The sequence below is a fragment of the Pistacia vera genome, unplaced genomic scaffold, assembly GCF_008641045.1.
Source record: "Pistacia vera cultivar Batoury unplaced genomic scaffold, PisVer_v2 Contig121, whole genome shotgun sequence".
Classification (NCBI taxonomy): Eukaryota; Viridiplantae; Streptophyta; class Magnoliopsida; order Sapindales; family Anacardiaceae; genus Pistacia; species Pistacia vera.
In genome coordinates, this window is record NW_022195260.1 from 978453 (window position 1) to 985385 (window position 6933).

Below are 6933 nucleotides of genomic sequence, written 5' to 3' on the forward strand. Positions count from 1 at the left end.
ACCCGTCAAAAATGACTCTCAATTAGAGCCAGGGGAAAGAATAATGTCTTTAACAGGAGAGTAATTAATGTGGAAGACAGACAGTAGAGGCCACGGTTTCTTGGCTTGGAGCGAGTGCTTTATCAGAAAGCATATATGTAAATAAGACCACGTTTGGTGGTTGATATCCACAATTTATCAAGGCTTAAACCATTGTCCAACTCCAACCAAACCAAAGTCTTTGGTTCTAGTGGACATTATTAATTCTTTTTCTGTTTCGAGGAAATTAAAAATTTAAAAGGGTGTTTTAGAGTTTTCGCCATTTGAGGCCTACCATTTTTTATTGGTTCAGTAAGCTGATAATTAATCAAAGCTGTACGCGTTTTGGTTTGATGGAAGAATGCATTGGAAATAGAATGTTCAGGGAATTTCCTAAAAAACTCATTTAAGAAAGAAACCCATTTCTGTGACTGTTTTTTACTTTCATTTAAATAGGAGTGCTGGCTTATATTGTTATCTAATCTATCAACAGATGGGTTTTGTCATGATTTGCGTTAGTAATAAGCACCTGGCCGAATCGGCCACCTGGGTTGATAATCAATGGCCGAAAAGTATAATTGTATTTCTATAATATAAGAAAATATGTTACAGTGACCGCCGCATCTTCAGTGTTAAAACTCATTTTGCATGACATTTTTGGCTGAAAAGAATCAATGGACTGACCACTTGTGTAATTTATTTATTTATAATGCAATAATACCCTTTTTCTTCTGTAATTTATTTGCAGGCTTGGGGCCCTGCAAATATCCAAGTTATGTGTGAATTCAAAGCATTAGCTTCCACAATTGGCCGTAAGTTAACGTAAAGGAAGTGCCTATGTCTTTGGTGTCAACTAGAAGCACCAAACGCAAACTGATTATTTTATTTTTTTCAATTAAATTATGAGATTTTCCTACCAGCTGCCGGGAGTTCAGATGCATCAATATTTAGAATGAGAAATGTTAGCCTTACAAAGAGGGGTATACAAAGACAAATCCTGTCACCTCTCTCTCTCTCTTTTTTCCTTCTTCTCTCTTTCTCTCTTTTTCCCTTCTTTTAAGGGCATGATTTGTCTTTGTATACCTTTCTTTATATTTCTCTTTGTAAACCTAGTATTTCTCATTTAGAAATTTCATCATCAAGTGATGAGAACATAAATAAATAAATATTGCCTTTCATATCTATGTTTCTAAACCCTTCTTATATATAATGGTTGTTTGGATTGGGGGTAAATAAGATAACAGACGTAGTCTTTGTTTATTTTACAAAATTTTGTGTTTGGTTTGCAAGTAATAAAATATTACGGTAATATTTTATTACAAATATTGTTTACTGTTGGTAATGTTGGGGGTAATATTACCTTATTAGAGAGTGTTATTAAAACATTACCGAGGTAATATGATTTTTCTACTCATGTTGTCCTTAATTAAAAACCATTTTGGATACAATTGTCCTTAAATGTCTACCAAATAACAATTACCCAGCCTCCCTACATTTGAGAAATTAGTTAAAACACCCTAGCTACAAAAAAGTTTAAAAGTTATCAAAATACCCCCCACCACCCAAGACCACCGACGGCTGTGACTCACCACCGCCAACTGCGGGTGTCAGTCATCGTAATGGTGCACAACCAACAGGATCTGGTCGATCGTGCGCTGATAAGGCTTTTTCCAGCCAGGGATCATAGATCCATGGTCGGAAATGATCAGATCTGGCATTTCTATGACCCTTTCACAGCCAAAGATGTGGCTGTGAAAAGGCCATAGATTTGGCTGTGAAAATGCCAGATCTTTGGCTGTGAAATGGCCATAGATCTGGCTATTTTTCGACCATGGATTTGTGATCTATGGCCATTTCTAGCTTTGTCGATGCACAGCTGGCCATATACGATTAGTCTTGCGTCATTCCATCGATTGCCGGTGGTGGTGGCTGGTTGCCGATAGTGGCTTGGGATGGGTGGGGGTGATTTTGCTATAAATTAAAGTTTTATATGGCTAGGGTGTTTTAGCAAAATTTCAAATGTAGGGGATAAAAAGAAATGATTCAAATAATAATAATAATAAAAATAATAATATATATATATATATTGCGGGTTGTTCACCATGTGCCACATTTTGGAACTCGTAGAATTGTTCCATTTTAACACATAGGATTTGTGATTGCCGTGTGGTTGAATTTTATTGGTGATGATGTAGAGAGATATTAATTGCTACTTGGTATTCCAAATCCAAAGGTAAAAGTATATATATTTGAGTAACACGTAGGACACCTTTTTTTTTTTTTTTTTTTTTTTAAGCTCTAAAATTGCTTTATTTTAGAGCTTTATAATTGCTTTCTCTTGCCACGTTGGATGTGTGGTTTAATGAGGTATTTTTAGTTCTAAGATTCATGAATACCTATGCTAGTTGTTCGCCATGAATACCTATGCGGTGTGTTCACCATGTGGCACATTTTGGAAGTTCTAGAATTGCTCCATTTTGACACATTGGATTGACAAACCAATCAAATTGCTCTATCTTGACACGTTGGATTGATATTTATTGCTCTATCTATAATTATTAATTAATTAAACAAATAAAATAGTTATTAATAATTAATAATAATAACAATAATATAGGTGCATTATATTAGCACTCTAAAGGTTTAACTATAATGACACATTGGATTTGTGATTGAATTTTATTAGTGATGATGTAGACAATATTTATTGTTGTATTGGTATTCCAAAGTCTAAATAAATAGACATAAAGATTGGATTACATAGGTCCATTGCATTGGTTATATTAATAATTAATAATAGTACTAATTATATAGGTATAGTGTATTGACATTCTAAAGGTCTAACCATAATGACACATTGAATTTGTGATTAGCATATGGTTGAATTTTATTGGTGATGATGTAGACAATATTAATTGCTACATTGGTATTCCAAAGCCTAAATAAATAGATATAAAGATTGGATTAGATAGGTGCATTGCATTGGTAGTAAAAACATACATATTTATTAACAATTATATAGGTGCATTGTATTGACATTGCAAACATTTCTTCGTATTTAATTGTGTTGGCATTCGAAAGGTCTAAATAAGGGGTTGTAAAAGAAGCATATGTTCAGTTGTGTATTATCACAATATGTCAGTTGGTGTCAATAATACGTCTGGTCTTTTGTTAATTGTTTATAGGTCATGTTAGTTTGTGTCAATAATACGTCTGTTCTTCATGATTTTGTTAATCGATGATTTTTTATTTCTTTATGTTTTTGTTGTTGTTTACAGGTCAAAGATTCATGAATTGGCATGGAATAAAGGAAGGATGTCCGATTGACATTGTCAAATGAGTTGTTATTTTGATTCGTTCTTCTGAACTGTAAGTATATCTTCAAACTATTTTAATACGAAATTGTAAGTATATCTCCTAACTATTTTAACGTTATTATTTAGTTGAATGATTGTTTTTGTTCGGCCAATCTATTTGAATGATTAATTGTGTTAGTCTTGCCAAACGGTAAGTGTATTCCTTAACAATTTTAATATAAAGATTAATTAACTTTTGTTGATTTTGTTTTCAGATAACAGTTGTTATACAAATGAATAATTGTTCCTTAACAATCTTAACATAAAGATCGATTAAATTTTGTTATGTTTGTTTTCAAGGAAATGTTCATATACTTTACTAAGATTAAATAGAGGATGATCCTATTGTCAGCTGAATTGTGAGTATGTGTCATATCTATATTAGTAGAAACAGTTCATTTGTGTTGAATATGTTTTCTGTAAAAACATTCGCGTATTTTAATTTGTTATATGAATGATTAATTGTTTATGTCTTGCTGATATGCGAGTATATATGTTAAATGAATTAATTTTGGCTCATTTCGTTTTCCAATTAATAGGTGTTTTTTGAAATATTTCTTATCAATCATAATATGATAATCCCTTAAATTTGGGTCAAGTAAACTATTCATTTTATCATCACACGCATTTCGATTTCCACTGAACAATCAATAGTAAATTGACCATAACTTACTCAATAAAAATCCAATTGAAGGGAGGATTGAATCTTTAAAAACTAGGTAGACAATGCTTTAATTTGATATATTATACGCTTAATTTGGATAACTGTAGCTCCACTGCCGAACCATTTATTTCATCATCACACACATTTTGGTCCATTAAACAGTCAGTAGCAAATTAACCATAACTTGCTCAATAAAAATCCAATTGATGAGAGGTTTGCATCTTTAGAAACTAGACAGACAGGGATTTAAATTGATAAATTATACACTTAATTTGGATAACTGTAGCCCTACTGCCAAACCATTCCTTTTATCATCACAAACATTTTGGTTTCTCCTGTTTCTCGATTTCCACTGAATAGTCACTAGGAAATTAGCCATAACTTGCTCAATAAAAATTCAATTGATGAGCGATCTAAATTTTTGAAAACTAGATACATAGAGCTTTAATTTGATATATTCTATGCTTAATTTGGATAATTGTAGCCCCACTACCAAACCATTCCTTTTATCATCATATATATTTCAGTTTCCATTGAACAGTCAATAGTAAATTGACCATAACTTGCTCAATAAAACTCCAATTGATGAGAGGTTTGAATCTTTAGAAACTAGACATACAGGGATTTAATTTGGTATATTATATGCTTAATTTGGATAAACTGTAACCCCACTGCCGAACTATTCCTTTTATCATCACACACATTTCTGTTTCTCTTGTTTCTCGATTTCCACTGAAAATCAGTAGTAAATTGGCCATAACTTACTCAAAACAAATCCAATTAATAAGCGGTTTGAATATTTAAAACTAGACTGATAGAGATTTAATTTGATATATTATACGCTTAATTTGGATAACTATAGACCTGCAGCCGAACCATTCATTTTATCATCATACACATTTCGGTTTCCACTGAACAGCCAGTAATAAATTGACCATAACTTGCTCAATAAAACTCCAATTGATAAGAGATTTGAATCTTTAGAAACTAGACATACAGGGATTTAATTTGGTATATCATACGCTTAATTTGGATAACTGTAGCCCCACTGCCAAACCATTCCTTTTATCATCACAGATTTCAGTTTCCACTGAACAATTAGTAATAAATTGACCATATCTTGCTCAATAAAACTCCAATTGATGAGAGGTTTGAATATTTAGGAACTAGATAGATAGATCTTTAGTTTTATATCATATGCTTAATTTTGATAAATGTAACCCCACTTCCAAACCATTTCTTTTATCATCACACACATTTCAGTTTCCACTGTTTCTCTATTTTCACTAAACAATCAATAATAAATTGGTCATAACTTACTCAATAAAATCCCAATTGATGAGCGGTTTGAATCTTTGGAAACTAGAAAGATAAAGCTTTAATTTGATATATTATACAATGAATTTGAATAGCTATAGCCTTGTGGCTGAACCATTCATTGTATCATCATACACATAAAACCAATTCAATTTTAGTGATGACAAAGGAAAACAAATATTGATATACAGATTTAATTGTATTTGTTCTATCTCTTTTTGTTGATATTTTTTTATGTTACATACATATATTGAAAACAAATTGTTGCTAAATATAAAAATTTTATTTGTATCACAAATATCATCTAATGTTTGTTGCCGAACCATGTAGCTTTAGTAAACCATTTATAATATACCGAACCATTATTATTATTCTTAAAGGAAAACAAATATTGATATGTAGTTTTAATTGTAATTGTTCTATCTCTTTTTGTTGATATCTTTTTATATTATATACACATATCATGAAAAGAGGTTGTTGCTTAATATAACTAATTTCATTTATTTAAAAAATATCAACTGATGTTTGATGTTGAACCATATAGCTTTAGTAAACCATTCATTTTATCATCACATATATTTAGGTTTTCACTGAACAATCAGTAGTAAATTGACCATAACTTGCTCAATAAAACTCCAATTGATGAGAGGTTAGAATCTTTAGAAACTAGACAGATAGAGCTTTAATTTGATATACTATACGCTTAATTTGGATAACTGTCGCCCTACTGTCAAACAATTCTTTTTATCATCACACACATTTTGGTTTCCACTGAACAGTCAGTAGTAAATTAACTATAACTTTCTCAATAAAAATCCAATTGATGAGAGGTTTGAATCTTTAGAAACTAGACAGATAGGGCTTTAATTTGATATATTATAGATTAATTAGTAGCCTCACTTTCAAACCATTTATTTTATTATCATACACATTTCAGTTTCCACTGAACAGTCAGAAGTAAATTAACCATAACTTGCTCAATAAAAATCCAATTTATGAGAGGTTTGAATATTTAGAAACTAGACAGATAGGGCTTTAATTTGATATATTATACATTTAATTTGGATAACTGTAACCCTACTATCGATCCATTCCTTTTATTATCACAACATTTCAGTTTCTACTGTTTCTTGATTTCTACTGAACAGTCAGTAGTAAATTAGCCTTAACTTGCTCAATAAAAATCCAATTGATAAGCGGTTTAAATATTTGGAAACTAGAGAGATAGGGCTTTAATTTGATATATTATACGGTGAATTTGGATAATTATAGACCTGCAATCACACACATAAAGCAAATTCAATTTTAGTGATGACAAAGGAAAACAAATATTGATATGTAGTTTTAATTGTATTTATTCTATTTCTTTTTGTTGATTTTTGGATTGATTTTGTTGTTTGATTTGTGGGTTTTACAATTATCGTCTTTCTTTAGGATGCCATCATCAAATACCTTTTTGCTATAGGTGGTGGTCAATTCTAATTGCAGCAAATAAATTTGTGTCACAGGACCTTTATCTTCATGGCTTCTTCAATGTTTCAATTGAGTTGCCTTCAGATTATACTGTTGGAGTTGTTG